The 18673-nt window shown below is 40.4% G+C and overlaps 1 pseudogene; it reads left to right on the forward strand.

Annotated features, from left to right (window-relative positions):
• The first annotated feature begins 2153 nt into the window (after positions 1 to 2153).
• LOC116905731 lies at positions 2154 to 4741 on the forward strand (annotated as a pseudogene).
• Positions 4742 to 18673: the final 13932 nt, after the last annotated feature.

Genomic DNA, 18673 nt, shown 5'->3' on the forward strand with positions numbered 1-18673 from the left:
AAACTAAAGAATAATAACAATGAATAATATGGGAAAATCAAGTAATGTAGCCACTATGAAATTAGTATGAAGGATCCCAAAATAATCTAAAAATAGAACTACTAAAAGACTCAACTATGTGCATCCAGATAGAGAAGGAGATGGGGAGAGGGATACAAGAAAAGGGCAACAATGTACATGTATACACTGGTCTTAATGAAAATTTAAATTATTTTTTTACTAAAGGTACATTTGGAAAACTGAGCACTAAACTGTGAACTGTAACTCTTCCCATACAACCTGTACAGTGCTGTCTATGTCCAATAACATCTGTGCTTATTTGTGCTGTTGGTCCTCAACTCTCAATATGTCATTTTGTTCTTATTAAAATTCAAAACATAGCAACCATTAGGCTTATAATTATGACTTATGTGGCCATGATTAGGCTTTGCCTGAGAGTAGGATGGCCAAGATGGAAACAAGCAGCATTTATCAGAATCCTGTCTTATCACGGCTGTTTTCTATGAGGATCTACATGCTACAGTTGTTGATTTCTCTGCATTGCTGTTTTAGATGCTAAACAGAACATCTGGAAACTAAGGATTAAAAGTTTTGAACTCCACATGAGCTCAAGGTTATAACTCTGGATTTTACCTAAACAACCTTAATAATTTTGTCAAAATTCTCCTTACTAGAGTCTGATGGATCAACACTGGCACATCAGGGGTTTGACATCACAAGGTAGACTATAAAAGCCACTGACTGAGCTGTTTGTCTTCCCAGCCCTCTTAGCCACTGGGATAGGCTGGAGAGAGATTTCAATAAAGACTACTTTATATTTAGCAATGGAACCATACAGAAAAGACCTAGCATTCAGGCATAAGCAACAGAAGCAAGTGTTCATGGGAACTGTTTCATGTGTTTCTTCTACAGATTGGAAGGTATAGCTCTAAAATTGATCCCACTGGGACTTGTGGTTAAACGTTTCTCAGGGTGGCTATGTTTCACTGATTGTTTTCCTCTATCCATTGGTTCCCTTTCTGTTCCTGTTTTCCCTGTTTTCTCTTGTGTAATCTAAAGAAAACAATCATAAGACAGACACTATAGGAAATATAAGCAAGGAGGGATCGTTCTCAAAAGGAATATCTGTAAATATTCTCCCATGTGGGTCTGCTGTCATTCACTGACTTACACAACTGAATGTTTAGGGGGGTCTAGAGGAAACAGCACCCCATTCCTTTTATCCCAGGCCATTGTTTGTATCATTGTATCTTCCTCTCTGTTCTTTCAGCTCTCCGAATACAGAGGTAAAGTCCACTCTTCCCCTTTTATCTTCATTGTCTGTGCCAAAGCCTTGGATGCACATTTTATTATTCTGGAATTCTTGTGAACAAAAATATTTGAGATGTGAGTGGCATGTTAAGAAACCATTTATAGCTTATACAACAGAGTTCTAAAAGCCTGGGGTCAGCACAGCAGTATCTATTTCACCTAAAGCCAAAATCTTCAGCCAAGAGAAAAACCGTGTTTGTAGTTATATTTGCCACACATTGTTAATTCAAAGGAAAACAAAAATGGCACAGACTAAGCACATTGGCTCTTATTAACTCTTCAGTACAGAACAAAGGGATTTTGAACACACAAATAAAATTACATTGCTAAGAAACCTTAATCATGATGATAATGATGACGACAATAGTAATGATGATGATAATGGTGGTGATGGTGGTGGTGGTGGTGATGATGATGATGATGATGATGATGATGATGATGATGATGATGGTAAGAATTTGCTTTCGTAGGCCAGAGAACTAGCTCAGCAATTAAGAGTGGTTCCTGTACTAAGAGGACACAAGGTCTAATCCAAGCACCAAAATAGTGACTCACAGCCATATGTAATTCTATTTCCAGGGAATAAAACCCTCTTCTCGATTCCCTGAACATCAGACACATACATGGTTCACATGCACACATTCAGTCAAACCACTAAGACACAGAAAACAAAATAAATTTTTAAATACATAAATTATTTTCCTTCAGGAAATTTATTTTTTATGAGAAGACACGATGTGACTATTCGAGGAGTCACCCCTGTACAGGCTAGGATTTCCATGCGAGTCGGATGTGGTCTGGACCCACCCTGCTCTGTACTACTACTTGGCTTTCTTATCAAGATGCCTGAGGAAGTGCACCATGGAGAGGAAGAGGTGGAGGCCTTTGCCTTTCAGGCAGAAATTGCCTAGCTGATGTCCATAATCATCAACGCCTTCTACTCAAACAAGGAGATTTTCCTCTGGGAGTTGATCTGCAATGTTTCTGGTGCCCTGGGCAAGATTCCGTATGAGAGTATGATGGACCCTTCCAAGTTGGACAGCGGGAAAGAGCTAAAAATTGACATCATCTCCTACCTTCAGGAGTGCATGCTGACTTTGATGGACACAGACATTGGCATGACCAAGGCTGACCTCATAAATAACTTGGGAACCATTGCTAAGTCTGGTACAAAGGTGTTCATGGAGGTTCTCCAGGCTGGTGCAGACATCTCATGATTGCCAGTTTGGTGTCAGATTCTATTCTGCCTATCTGGTGGCAGAGAAAGTGGTTGTGATCACAAAGCATAACAGTGACGAGCAGTGTGCCTGAGAGTCTTCTGCTGGTGGATCCTTCACCATTCATGCAGATCATGGTGAGCCCATTGGCCAGGGTACCAAAGTGATCCTTCACCTCAAAGAAGACCAGACAGAGTACTTAGAGGAGAGAAGGATTGAGGAAGTGGTGAAGAAACACTTGCAGTTCATAGGCTATTCCATCACCCTCTACTTGGAGAAAAAATGAGAGAAGGAGATCAGTGATGATGAGGCAGAGGAAGATAAAGGGGAGAAAGAGTAGGAAGATAAAGAGGATGAGGAAAAGCCTAAGATTGAGGATGTGGTAACTGACGAGGAGGGTGAGAGTGGCAAAGATAAGAAAAAGAAAACAAAGAAGATCTAAGAGAAGTACATTGACCATCTGAACCAGAAATCCAGATAACATCACTCAAGAGAAATTTGGTGAATTCTGTAAGAGCTTCACCAATGACTGGGAAGACCACTTGGTAGTCAAGCACTTCTCTGTAGAAGGGCAGTTGGAATTCAGGGCATTGCTCTTCATTCCCCAGCGAGCTCCCTTTGACCTCTTTGAGAACAAGAAGAACAACATCAAACTGTGTCCATCATGTGCTCATCATGGACAGCTGTGATAAACTGATACCTGAGCACCTCAACTTTATCCGTGGTATGGTTGATTACAATGACCTGCCCCTGAACATCTCCCAAGAAATGCTCCAACAGATAAAGATCCTGAAAGTCATTCACAAAAACATTGTGAAGAAGTGCCTTGAGCTCTTCTCTGAGTCGGCTGAAGACAAAGAGAACTACAAGAAATTTTATGAGGCATTCTCCAAGAATTTAAAGTTTGGAATCCATGAGGATTCCACTAACCATTCCAGCCTGTCCTGGAGCCAGTTGTCCCATCCTGCAAGACAGTCAACGAGGGTGCAGAGGGTACCTGGAAGAGAATGAGGGTCAAGAAACTTGAAGAAGGATGCCAAGATAAGAATCTGATCAAGGTGACAATTTTATTTTTTCCCAAGGATGAATTTATACCATAACAGGGGTAACAGAGAGAGGGGGGAAGTGGGAAACATTTATGCAGGCCAAGGACACAGCTCTCTTGTAGTCAGCTGATGTCAACAGGATGTTGATTTTTCAGAAAGGATACAGGTCATGTCATTGGGCATTCTGACATCAGATGTATTTCTCAGCAAGGTCACAACTTTGTCATATCATTAGTCATCCTGACCACCAGATTTGTATTAGTCTTCTGCAGCTGGCTGGGGATTTTCCATGAACCCAGTCATACTTAACTCTAACTATACTATTAACATCAATAATGAAGGGTTTTAAGGGCATCGCTCCCAACACCAGCCTCTCTGAGCTCCTTCACTATCACACCTCTCAGTCTGGAGATAAGATGACTTCCATGTCAGAGTATATGTCTCCCATGAAGGAGACACAGAAGTCCATCTATTATATCACTGGTGAGAGCAAAGAGCAAGTGGCCATCTCTGCCTTTGTGGAGCGTGTGAGGAAATGGGGCTTTGAGGTGGTGTATGTGACTGAACCTGTTGATGAGTACTTCATGCAGCAGCTCAAGGAATCTGATGGCAAGAGCCTGGTCTCAGTGACTAAGGAGGGCCTGGAGCTACTAAAGAATGAAGAAGAGAAGAAAAAATGGAGGAGAGCAAGGAAAAGTTTGAGAATCTCTGCAAGCTCATGAAGGAGATCTTGGACAAGGGTGAAAAAGTGACAATCTCCAATAGGTTTGTGCTGCATTGTGACAAGTACCTATAGCTGAACAGATCATGAAGGCCCAGGCACTGCGAAACAACTCTACAATGGGCTATATGATGGCCAAGAAATACCTAGAGATCAACTCTGACCACCCCATTATAGAGACCGTGTGGCAGAAGGCTGAGGCAGACAAAAAACAACAAAGCTGCCAAAGACCTAGTGGTGCTGCTGTTTGAAACTGCTCTGTTCTCCTCTAGCTTCTCACTTGAGGACCCCCAAGCCCACTCTAACCGCATCTACTGCATGATTAAGTTAGTCCTGGGCATTGATGAAGATGAGGTCACTGCAGAAGAGCCCAATGCTGCTGTTCCTGATGAGATCCCCAACTAGAGGGTGATGAGGATGCCTCTGGCATGGAAGAAGTGGACTAAAAGCTCCTGGGAAGCCCATGCCCTCTGTATAATATCTCTGTAGTTCCCCCAACATCCTTGACTGGCCCTGACCCACCCGGCTCTCTGCTCATGTCTACAAGAATCTCTTCTATCCTGTCCTTGTGCCTTAAGACAGGAAGATCCCCTCTCACAGAATAGCAGGGTTGTGTGTTGTTTATTGTGGGTTTTTGTTTGTTTTATTTTGTTCTGAAATTAAAAGTATGCAAAATAAAGAAGATGCAGTTTTATACAAAAAAGGAATATATGATTGCTGCTAAATCAAAATATAATTCTGTAGTGCCTATATACTGTTTGCTCTGCTCAACTTTTAAGCAGTTCTCTTACCTTCCATTCCAATTTCTCCACAAAAGACTCTGGATGCGGCAAGGCCTCAATCACATGGTTCATTATTGGAAAATTTCTCTCGCAGCCATGTACAAAAATAAGTGTCTAAGTGAAATGTGCCTGTGGATGTGGCTACATAGGAAAGAGGACAGAGAAGGTTGGAGGACAGGAGGGAGGAGATCAGTGAATAGGAGGCAAAGGGTGAACTGGCAGAGTAAGCAGACTGCTAGGCAGTGACCGACAGAACCTCCACTGTCTCCAGTAACTACAGCTTTAATGCCTTTCTCAAAGCTATTTGAACCTTCAGAGAAAATGGAAGGTCAAGAAAAATAGAGAACACAGCAAAAATGGAATATTACTGTATTTTTAGTTCACTTCTTTACCTTCTACACTTCTGTCTGTTTAAAATAAAATTTTCATGGATAAATAACAGCAAAAGTGCTTGAAAAAACCAAAGGAAAACTTTATTTTATATCTGCCTAAAATTTTATATTATATATGTATATATACTCATGTACATATATATACATATATGTATATATACATACATGCATGAATGAATGCATATATACATACATACATACATACATACATACATACATACATACATACATACATACATACCTGAGACTATCTAAGAAAATCCCTAGAGCCATGCAGGAACCCTCTCTTGAACTCTGGGTCAAGAGAGTCCAAAAATCTCCCAAAACAATAGAGGCCATTGCCTTTGGTTGCCTCCTAGAATTTAGAGGTAAGGTCCTATTGCTAGAGACATGATGTACTTCAGACATAAGACATGGAGTAACCGAGGTGGAACTGATCTAGAAGCCACCTCCCTGAGGAATGGCTCTCACAGCATTGGAAAATGACATGTAAGCAGTCAAGGGAGTTAGTTGATCATTTAAGATTCCTACTCAATTATAAAAGCCCATAAACCACAACAATATTGGACTATCAGGATATCCAAAATGTAGAACTAGTGACACTTTTTTCTGTACAACTGGATTAAGGCCCTTTTAGCAGGAGGGAAACAAGCCTGGTACTGCAAACTTAGCCATCTACCTATGGCTGAAGAGGGCATCAACCTGAGAAAACTGAAAGAACTAGACACATTCCTACACCAGTAATAATCCAAACTGCATTCTAAATACCTAGTTTTGCAACCACAAGAAACACGGACCTCTCCTTTTGTCACAGAAGCTTCTTTCTGCAGCAAAAGACCATTTCTTATTTTAGAAAGTCACAACTGGTCAAAAATGCAGACAACACCTGACTATGAGGTGCACAATTTCAATGGATACGTATACAGTTCAACCCCTACACCTAAGACCCAGGGAGCATCACAGAAGAGGTGGCAGGAAGGTCCTAAGAGCCAGAGGACCAAGAAGTCTGCTGTGAGATTGTGCCTTCTAGATATGAGCCAGACGCTATACCCATGAAGCCTCAACTGCCCCTACTTCTGGTCAGTGGACTACGAGAGGTTGAAGTGTTTGCAAACCCTAAGTAAAGTAGGTTTTGAAAAACTTTAAGTCTACTTTAATTAATTAATTATGCATAAAATAAAAATCAGGGTGGAAAGTCCTGATTGGATATTATGAGACAAGAACTATTCAAAAATGCCATCAAATTATTTTCTATTGGTCATCTACTGCTGAGCATGTGGGCTACCTATGTCATGGCTATGACTCGTTGCCAACTGGATTTAATCAGAATCAGTATGAGCTACATTGAATACCACCTCATAAACTTCAGATTTTTCTTTGAGTAAAACTTCCACATTCAGATTTCAAGTCAACACTCACATCATCTGTCGTTATTTCTGATTAGGCTGGTATAAACTTACACATGCCAGCAGCCATGTAGTCAGAAGAAGGCAAGCCAGAACTCTTGTTCAGTAAGGAAGGACCAACCAGCAAGTATCTAAGAAGAGCCAAGGGATGGGGAAAGTGTGGGTTGGTTTAGATACACACACACACCACATGCACACACACACACATATGCACAGGCATACCACATGCACACACACATGCACACACACGTGCACGCACAAACACACACACATGTGTGCACTCTTGAAAGCAAGGTATTAACATTTTTTTCATCTCAATGTGATTTTAGAATTAGATTTCCAAAACTCAGGGAATTCACTAATCAATTTAGCCACAGTTGTCACCAGCATATTTGTAAGGTTGAAACCCTAAGATCAAAACCTGTGAAACACAAAGTTCATGGTTTGTTAAGTCATAGTTTTACACATCCTTTGCACAGGGACAAGCCATGATCAGCAAAACACGCCTATCTAATTTTCCATACAGCTGCTCCGTAAAATGTATATTTTAAAGATACATGCTGATATCATTCCAATATAAAAGGGTAATCTGATTCAAAGGTCCTCACGGACCTTGTAAACTATTTTAAAGAGAGTTGGATATATTTGCAAAGAAACTATAATATAAAAATCCCTCAAAAGAAAAGTCTGTGACTACAGCACTGGAGTTGTTTCACTGGACATTCAGTATCTAATTAGGATTATGTGAGTTCAGTAATGCTCAACATTTATAAAATTCATGCAAATCTTTGTACAAGATCTTTTCACCTTAAAAGGAAAACTTAATGAATCTAAAGAAATCAATCAAAATGGTAGACTGGATTAGAAGCAGTGACTGGGACAAACAAAAATGTCTCAATGGCAAAAGGGGCCATTAAACCTGACATCCCAGTTTCAACCCAAGGACACAGAGGATGGAAAGAAAGAATAACATTTTCAAGTTGTCCTCTGTGTGGTAGGCACTCACATCATTGCACATGTATGTTGGGAATATACATGTAATAGATAAACATGAGATAAATGTAGCAGCAGATTATAGGATCTACTACTTTGCCTTTGTTTATAACAAGAAAACTGACTAAATATGAAGTAAAATTTTATTCCAGATGTGCGCCACCACACCACAACAAACTATTTTCAAATAAAAAGGTCATATGGGTAATGCCTTCAAATATGTTACTTTTACTGTTGGCACTAAACTGAAGCCTAGTTGTTGTTGCTTTTTCTCCAGTGCTGGAAAATGAAACAAAGGCACTTGGAGGAATCTTTATCTCTGTCTCTTATCATTGGTACCCACCAGTGAGGGAGTCCACCATAGACAGCATCTGCAGAAACATCACTAGCATACTTCCCTGAAGGGATTCTTGGTTTGACAACAACCATTTGTAACTGAGGAGCAATCCAGGAACAGGAGAGTTAACGTTTTGTGAAAATGTTCAGAAAATAAGATTCATATTCCATGGAAGTTTATAATAATAATTCACAAATGTATATAGTTCATATTTTCGGTAATTTTAAAAGGTTTCTTTCAAAATATCAATGGTATGCATAATTTTAGCAAATATTCTCTCCATTGTAATTAACTAAAAATGTGAGACCACAAAATTAAAGGCAAAATTCAGCAAAATGTCTAATGTTTAAGTAATTTTTCTCTTGCTTTCTGGTTTTATGGTTCTGAGCAGACTATTTAACCTTTCTGTGCCTTGAACTTTTCAAATGTAAAATGTGAAGATACTAACAGTGAACACCTTGCTGCAGTTGTTCTAAGGAAACATTAAGTAGAATTTGTGTAAAGTACTTAACACCGTGTGTAGCACACAAGGGCATTCAATGTATGAAGGTGGTTGGTTTTGTTAGGCAAAAATTACCTTTGGCCCTTTAAGCTTCTTGCTTCATCTTTCTTCTGCTTAATAAAAAAAAATACGTACTTTCTGTTTAGCCTATTCAGAGGTAAGGTCTTGCTCAGTTCTTTGATGCTAAAGGAACTTTCCTGACCCTCTGAAACTAATAAGGGTACCAAGCAACGACTGGTAGTTATACAATAGTCTTGGGCACTGACAGAGCTACAATGTGTTCATGGTGAAGCAACCCTGACATCTAGTGGTGAAAAAGATGAAATATATCTTTTGGTAGTCAAATTGGTCAAAATAAAAACCTAAAATCCCCAGGCATGAATTCTCACCTTTGAGCAAACCTTAAGTCCAATCAGACAGATGTTGGTTACTCCCAAGATACAGGTGCCCTATACTTCATTGGGAATATCTCACCAGGCCAGTCAGTGCCATTGTTAACAGGCTTTATAGCTGAGTAGGACTGATGACTGCTCCTTTCTCTTGTCAGCTTCCACAGCACCTCTCCATTCAAGGAGAGCTTTTCCTCAGGTAGACTTCCAGGTCATTTCCAGTTTGATTCCTCCAAGTCTGGTATCCAAAGTGTGTGGTGTTTTAAGCAATAGAGTCTCAAACAATGGCAAGGCAATAGGCTAATAGTTCATGAGTCTCTTGGACTCTCCTGGACAACAACTTAAAGGGAGGTTTTCCTTGCCTGACACTAGTGTTTTTGTTAGATAATCTCTGACTTTGGGGCTAGCATTGTCATCTCATGTGGTGTAATTTCACCACTTGTGTGTGTGCAAGTGTGTGTGTGTGTGTGTGTTATGTAGTTAAGTAACACTTGTAACATAATTATTCCCTATGGACTTTTAAAACATTCTCAGTGTTATTTATCTTTCGTAACTGCTCCAGTAAACCTTGCTTACTAGTTGTGGATGGAGGGATCATTGACACTACTGCACATGCTACTTCCATTTTCCTAAATGAATGTAGTTTCTATATCATGAACACTAAGCCTTATAGCCATATATAAGAATAGCTCTCATACCTCACCAAAGAAGCCTGTTCCTGCAGCAGAGGCCACACAGAGCTATACAGCTGGAAAAAAATGCAGGAGAAAAATGGCCATGGGAATTTCAGCCCTAACTAGTACATCTACAAATCCTTGGAAGAGACAAAAGAAAGGTCGTAAAAGGATGAGAACCAACCACCAGCTGAGACTGTGCCTTCTAGTCATGACGGGGATGCTATATTCATGAACTATGAACAATACAGTTTCCTAAATAAAACCTGCATAATGATGATACCCATTGATAGGCCGTGGATGGGGCAAATTTCACATGAGCTACAGCAACCAGTGGCTGCTGAGACAGGGAGAGCGAGATTTCTTCAAGGCTAAGACACCGATAGGTTATCCATTCTCTACAGAGACCCTCCTACCCAGACTTGCTAACTCCTCTCCCTGTGCTGTATGATTTAAACACATTAGGCGGGGGGGCAGAGGCACAGTGTGTTGTGTAGTTTAGTGCCAGTCCATCAGAGTACACAGCACCCACCTGACTCCAGATTTCCTGTCTGTGTGTCTATCCTTTTTCATTCCCTTTTGCCCCAAGTTAGGCTTCTGGGATCCCAGCTACAAATAGTGATGTATGTGTGAGAAGAACTGGGTGTGTTTAAGTGCACCATGTATGTATCTAGTGCCCAGAGAGGCCACAAGAGGGCTTTAGATCCTCTGGATCTTGAGTTAAGGTGGTTCTGAGATAGGCAGTGTGTATGTAGACACTTGGACCGAGGTTCCCAGCTAGAGCAGTAAATATTCTTTACTTTTTACTAATGATCTGTATCTCCTGCCCCTCATGTAAGAAATTCTTATAGCTTTTGCTTTGTTATTGGATGTATCAATTCTTGCTTTCTTTAGTAATTTTCCCAGCTCTTTGTTTTGAAAAATATACATGAAACACAAAAGTCCTTCATATTTTGTTTAACACAGTAGTTGAAATTCTCCAATATTTATTATCAAACCGTGTACAAAGGAGTTCAAGAAATAAAATATCATATTCAAGGCCTATTATCTGTCCCTGTTACATTAATTTGCCTTACTTTTCTAGACTTTTATGTTTGCCTTGAAAGCAAAATGAGGATTAATATTTCTTTTAAATACTTTGGGGGGGTCAGATAATTCAGTGGTTAAGAATGGGCGTCTTGCAGGAAACTGCAGCTCATCTCCCTCCATCCATCATCTCCCTCATCTCCATCATTGGGCTGCCCATGACTGTCTGAAACTCCAGTTCTAGTGGATCTGGTACCCTCCTCTGGCCTCTGCGGGCAATTGTACATACCTACTCAGATACGTGTACATGGATTAAAAGTAAATATCTTACTTTTCTAATTTTAAAGTAAACGAATCAATTTAAAACAAAAAGGATGAAGGTTAATGTGATATCAAGTATTCAAGCAGCGAAACAATGAGATATGGCTGATGTCAATGGCAAATGCCGAAAGCTGCCAAGGATTGAACCTATTTTCCCTGAAGTAACAGATGAGTAAAGACCGCCATCTAAAGAAATTTTAAACAATTTTATTTGCGTTAATTTCCTTGCCACAAATACACCCACTTAAATTAAATCAGTAATTACTAATTACTGAAGCTGTACTCCTGTTATTTTGCCCTGGTGCTGTAGTTACTTGGTTAAAGCCTTGTACGTATTGAAATCAGCAACAGGAGCTCAGAGGTCAGTGCTTTTTAAGATGGCAAGAGCCTCTGGACAAACCCAGGCATGAGCCTGAGTCGGCAGAGCCATCTGGTTATCATCACCTCCATTAGTCACACCTGCCATTTGCAGTGCATTCTGATGTAACCCACTCCACCAGGCTCTTCTACTAAGTGTGCATTTAGTCACCAAGAGCTCTGTCCACGGTGCTGCCAGATTGGGTAATGAGCATGTCGGATTGCACAGGCTTACCCTTGTGTTCACTGAAATTACGGAGGCCTAGACTGTGATAATTGCAAACCTTCCAACTGTTTGGGGCTAAATATTGCTCACTGCCCCGATACATACGTTGACGCTCTACCCTAGATACCACACAAGGCAGCTGTGTTTGAAAAGGTGAAGGAAGACCCTTCGAATGGGCATCTAATCTGAAAAAGAAATTTGAGCACACAAAAGAACCCCAGGAAAGGAAAATGCTGTCTTCAGACCTTAAGATTGGCCCTCACAGGGTGAGAGGGAGGAAGGGGCCTTGGGAAAAGCAAACCACTTAACTCCTTGATCTTGGACTTTTAGCTCAAAATTCTGAGCTGTAAATGCCTGTTGCTAAGTGACCAGTCTGTGATGATTTGTTACAGGAGTCAGCATACTAATAAACCGTGATAGGATTCTATTTAAGGGAGGGCTACAACACTGTGAACACAAGTCTTAGAACACCAGCCCTAAACAAGGTATCACAGAAGAATGGACTCCAACGACTGGGAACAGGATTACAAGACAGAAGATGAGAAACATTGAGGCTTATGCCAAAGAGAAAGTTTGAGGAGGATCTTTTAGGAAAGTAGGGCATATTTTCCAGAATAAGGGAATGGTCATGTGGTTGAAACCACATGCAAGTGAGAGCATGGAATGAAACAAAACTAGTGGAGGAAGATGGCACCACATGATATACGTACTTGCAGGTCAAGACTTAAAAGATCAGGTAGCAGTGGTGGTGGTTCATGCCTTTAATCCAACACTCAGGAGGCAGATCTACATGAGTTTGAGGCCAACCTGGTATACAGGGAGGGTTCCAGAACAGTCAGTGCTATGTAGAAAGACCTTGTATCAAATATATATATAAACCTGCACATCAGTGTTTATTGCTGCTCTGTTCACAATAGCTAAGGGGTAGATCAAGACTAGATATCCATAAACAAATAAATAGATAAATAAAATGCAGTAATATATGTAATGAAATTTTATTCAGCCATAAAGAATTTAATACAATGTGTTTTAATTATATTTACCCCTCTCCCTCAATTCCTTTCAGATCCATACCCATCTTCCCTACTCAGTCAATCTCTCTCTCTCTCTCTCTCTCTCTCTCTCTCTCTCTCTCTCTCTCTCTTTCTCTCTCTCTCTCTTCGGCATAGGTGGGTCTAAGAACCTACATCTAGATAGGCTGTAGGAGAGAAGTCACTAATATTATCCTGCCAAATAGACATAACTTTAAAATGACTCCTGGTAACTTATTATTATACCCATAGATTAGTGCATCTCTCCACTCTCATCAGAAAAGCTTATTGGAAGATAGCAAGTAACACAGAAGCCCATGACTAGTCAAAATGCAAAGAGTAAGCGGTTCTTTGAGGTATATCAAGAAGGAAAAAAAATATGATCACTAATTTATCTATTATCATTAGTAATGCTTGAGTTCAGATAGAATTTTTCTTATTCTTAACCAATTTGTCTTGCTTTGTGGCTATTTTTAATAGATTAGCACAAAAATAGATTGAAAACCAAGTATTCCTAAAAGACCAAATTATCTTTGTTGAGGTGGTGAGTCCTATTCAAGAAATATCCCCTAAAAGGTCATGACTCAATATCCTTAAACTTGGATATTTGAATGTTTGTTTTTTCTTTTCCACTGAGTTTTATTTTACAGTTTTTATTTACAGTGATGAGGCGCACAGTGAAAACACATGAAAAAAAATTAAAAGCATTGATACTGGGTCTCAACCTCTAGGCCTCTTAACTAACTGGTTTCAGGGTCTCGGGTATAGCTTATGTAGTGACGTTTTTAAATTCCCTAAATCAGCTCAGTTGTGTGGGCTTTGTCAGTCATTGAAGATCCCTGGTAAAAGCCTGCTTGCAATAGTCAGTATTCATGCTAGATGGTATCTTTACCATGTTGGACACTAGAACACAGTTACTGACCAGATTCTTTATCCTAAAGGAGCATGCTTCCTCACAAAGGAGTTGGACGCAACACCAGCAATTGTAGTATCTTCAGGAAGCCCTGTAGTAAAAATCTAAGGCAGAAGACAACTTCATCACCAACTTCTTCCACATGGGAGGATGCGCCATTTGTTGTATGTAGGAATATTCTAATGATTTCTCACTAGGATCTCTGGAGTTCTGACCTCTTGGTTGTACTGCCATAAGAATTAACAGGGTCTCTCTATCACAATCCACTCTGAAGGTTAAGTCTCCTTTCCTCCTAGGACAAAGGAGAAAATGAGAAACAGTGAAGCCTACCTACCCTGTGGTCATTGATGACCACGAACATCCTCCCACCACATCCTTCTTCCATGTAACTAGAACATTCATCTCATGTTCTGGTAGATAGTGAAGTTGGACTCCCTTCATGGCCCCAAAAATTGATCTTGATCAATTTGGAAGTGTATAGTTAATGTCTTTTCACTCCACCAGATAATCTCAATAGTGTCTGAAAATAGGGTACCCCTAAGACACAATTTTGGTCAGTAAGAGAGAAATGGAGGTCTGAGAGTATATTTTAGTGACAATGTTTTGTTATTGTTGTTGTTGTTGTTGTTGCTGTTGTTGTTGTTTCATTTGGTTGTGTTTGCTTTTCATGAAAGAAAAAATTTTGGCCCTTTGCTCCTTTTTTGCTGACTTTAAACAGATGCAATGCCCAAAGTGGAGTCAGACATCTGGAAACAGTAAGGCAAAAAGTACAAATATAAAAAGCAGACTAGTAGACAGAAAGACAAAGGAAATAAAACTGACATCCTATAGGACCTTACTAAGTCCCTGTTCAAGCCTAGAAAAAATTCATTCCAACTTTCCACAGTAGGAAAAACATAAATCCTTATTCATAAGTTGTGCTCATGTGGGTTCTGTGCAACTAACAAATTCATATGTAAAACTGCATCCTCTTTACCCATGGTCCCAAAAAAAAAATTAAGACATCAGTCTGTAATAAGACTATGAAGCTATTTGCTATGAAAACATTCAAAAGAGAAGTCTAGCATGGGATAAAGTTAATATTTAAATAACCTGTCCTTTCTTTCCCACACAACATCTTCAACAAAGAATCTCAAAACTTAGCCTTTATCCCTCATGATGAGGACACCCCCGCTGCTTCTATAGCTATTCCATCTACATCACCTCCAGCTCCCTCCGCTACTGATTGGACCCACTGCCCTTAGGTTCTCAGTCCTGGCATCGAGGTTTTCACAGCTCACAGGGTTCTCTTCCCTACATAAATAAGGTACATAAATCAAATGAAAGATGTGTGTGAAATTTAAAGTAAAGAAGTAAAGCTATTGCTGACAGGAGCCTGGTAAAGCTATCCCGAGAAGCTCTGTCAGTGCCTGGCCAATACAGATGTGGATGCTTTCAGCTAACCATTGGACTGAGCATAGGGACCCCAATAGAAGAGTTAGGGGAAGGATTGAAGGAGCACAAGGAGATTGCAACACCAAAGAAAGAACAACAATATCAACTAACCGCCCCCCCCCAAGAGCTTCCTGGGACTAAACCACCAGTCAAACAATACACATGGAGAAACCTATGGCTCCAGCTGCATATGTAGCAGAGGATGGTCTTCTTGGGCATCAATAGGAGAGAGGGCCTTGGTCCTGTGAAGACTAGATGCCTTAGTGTAGGGGAATGCCAGCGCAGGGAAGGCAGGAGGGAATATGTGGGGGGAGCACTCTCATAGAGGCAGGGGGAGGGGGAGAAGATGGGCGGGTTGTGGAGGGAAAACCAGGAAGGGAGACAATATTTGAAATGTAAATAAATAAAATAACCATTTTTTTAAGTAAAGCCATTACCATTGGATTCTGTCACTCCCGATGGACAAGATATTTCTGCATCATCAAGCTCCTTTTCGTTACTGTCCTCTATCCTTTGTCTAACGCCTCTTTTCAAATGACAGCCTTACTGACCAGACACATGACAGCAAACCCACCAGAGGCAATAACCACATAGACAATAGAGCCTGCCAGACTTTCTGAGGAGCTTCCTCCCTGTAGCCCACTTTGGTAACTGGATACACGTGGCCTCCCAAACAGGCCATTAATTAATACAACCACTATGAGAGTGTGCAAGTTTTCCAACGAGCTATTTCTTTTTTTTTTTTTTATTAACTTGAATATTTCTTATATACATTTCCAGTGTTATTCCCTTTCCCTTTCCGCAAACATCCCCTCCCCCTCCCCCTTCCTTGGGGTGTTCCCTCCCCACCCTCCCCCATTGCCGCCCTCCCCAACAGTCTAGTTCACTGGGGTTCAGTCTTAGCAGGACCCAGGGCTTCCCCTTCCACTGGTGCTCTTACTAGGATATTCATTGCTACCTATGAGGTCAGAGTCCAGGGTCAGTCCATGTATAGTCTTTAGGTAGTGGCTTAGTCCCTGAAGCTCTGGTTGCTTGGCATTGTTGTACATATGGGATCTCGAGCCTTCAAGCTCTTCCAGTTCTTTCTCTGATTCCTTCAACGGGGTCCTATTCTCAGTTCAGTGGTTTGCTGCTGACATTCGACTCTGTATTTGCTGTATTCTGGCTGTGTCTCTCATGAGCGATCTACACTTCTGCACTTCTTTGCTTCATCCATCTTGTCTAATTGGGTGGCTGTATATATATGGGCCACATGTGGGGCAGGCTCTGAATGGGTGTTCCTTCAGTCTCTGTTTTAATCTTTGCCTCTCTCTTCCCTGCCAAGGGTATTCTTGTTCCCCTTTTAAAGAAGGAGTGAAGCATTCACATTTTGATCATCCCTCTTGAGTTTCATTTGTTCTAGGCATCTAGGGTAATTCAGGCATTTGGGCTAATAGCCACTTATCAATGAGTGCATACCATGTATGTCTTTCTGTGATTGGGTTAGCTCACTCAGGATGATATTTTCCAGTTCCAACCATTTGCCTACAAATTTCATAAACTCGTTGTTTTTGATAGCTGAGTAATATTCCATTGTGTAGATGTACCACATTTTCTGTATCCATTCCTCTGTTGAAGGCATCTGGTTCTTTCCAGCTTCTGGCTATTATAAATAAGGCTGCTATGAACATAGTGAGCACGTGTCTTTTTTATATGTTGGGGCATCTTTTGGGTATATGCCCAAGAGAGGTATAGCTGGATCCTCAGGCAGTTTAATGTCCAATTTTCTGAGGAACCTCCAGACTGATTTCCAGAATGGTTGTACCAGTCTGCAATCCCACCAACGATGGAGGAGTGTTCCTCTTTCTCCACATCCTCGCCAGCATTTGCTGTCACCTGAGTTTTGATCTTAGCCATTCTCACTGGTGTGAGGGAAATCTCAGGGTTGTTTTGATTTGCATTTTCGATGACTAAGATGTTGAACATTTCTTTTTAGGTGTTTCTCAGCCATTCGCATTCCTCAGCTGTGAATTCTTTTGTTTAGCTCTGAACCCCATTTTTTAATAGGGTTATTTGTCCCCCGGTCTAACTTTTTTTGAGTTCTTTGTATATTTTGGATATAAGGCCTCTATCTGTTGTAGGATTGGTAAAGATCTTTTCCCAATCTGTTGGTTGCCGCTTTGTCCTGACCACAGTGTCCTTTGCCTTACAGAAGCTTTGCAGTTTTATGAGATCCCATTTGTCGATTCTTGATCTTAGAGCATAAGCCATTGGTGTTTTGTTCAGGAAATTTTTTCCAGTGCCCATGTGTTCCAGATGCTTCCCTAGTTTTTCTTCTATTAGTTTGAGTGTGTCTGGTTTGATGTGGAGGTCCTTGATCCACTTGGACTTAAGCTTTGTACAGGGTGATAAGCATGGATCGATCTGCATTCTTCTACATGTTGACCTCCAGTTGAACCAGCACCATTTGCTGAAAATGCTATCTTTTTTCCATTGGATGGATTTGCCCCTTTGTCAAAAAAAACAAGTGACCATAGGTGTGTGGGTTCATTTCTGGGTCTTCAATTCTGTTCCATTGGTCTATCTGTCTGTCTCTGTACCAATACCATGCAGTTTTTATCACTATTGTTCTGTAATACTGCTTGAGTTCAGGATAGTGATTCCCCTAAAGTCCTTTTATTGTTGAGGATAGTTTTAGCTATCCTGGGTTTTTTGTTATTCCAGATGAATTTGCAAATTGTTCTGTCTAACTCTTTGAAGAATTGGATTGGTATTTTGATGGGGATTGCATTGAATCTGTAGATCGCTTTTGGTAAAATGGCCATTTTTACTATATTAATCCTGCCAATCCATGAGCATGGGAGATCTTTCCACCTTCTGAGGTCTTCTTCAATTTCTTTCGTCAGTGTCTTGAAGTTCTTATTGTACACAGATCTTTTACTTGCTTGGTTAAAGTCACACCCAGGTATTTTATATTATTTGGGTCTATTATGAAGGGTGTCAAAAGCTTCCCCATTTCTTTCTCTCTAGCTTGTTTCTCTTTTTGTAGAGGAAGGCTACTGATTTATTTGAGTTAATTTTATACCCAGCCACTTTGCTGAAGTTGTTTATCAGCTTTAGTAGTTCTCTGGTGGAACTTTTTGGGATCACTTTAAATATACTATCATATCATCTGCAAATAGTGATATTTTGACTTCTTCTTTTCCGATCTGTATCCCTTGACCTCCTTTTGTTGTCTGATTGCTCTGGCTAGAACTTCAAGAACTATATTGAATAAGTAGGGAGAGAGTGGCAAGTCGTGTCTAGTCCCTGATTTTAGTGGGATTGTCAAGTTTCTCTCCATTTAGTTTAATGTTAGCCACTGGTTTGCTGTATATGGCTTTTTACTATGTTTAGGTATGGGCCTTGAATTCTATTCTTTCCAGGACTTTTATCATGAAGGGTGTTGAATTTTGTCAAATGCTTTCTCAGCATCTAATGAAATGATCATGTGGCATTTATCTTTCAGTTTGTTTATATAATGGATCACATTGATGGTTTTCCATATATTAAACCATCCCTGCATGCCTGGGATGAAGCCTCACTTGATCATGGTGGATGATTGTTTTGATGTGCT

This window comes from Rattus rattus, chromosome 7, assembly GCF_011064425.1.
Source record: "Rattus rattus isolate New Zealand chromosome 7, Rrattus_CSIRO_v1, whole genome shotgun sequence".
NCBI classification, from domain to species: Eukaryota; Metazoa; Chordata; class Mammalia; order Rodentia; family Muridae; genus Rattus; species Rattus rattus.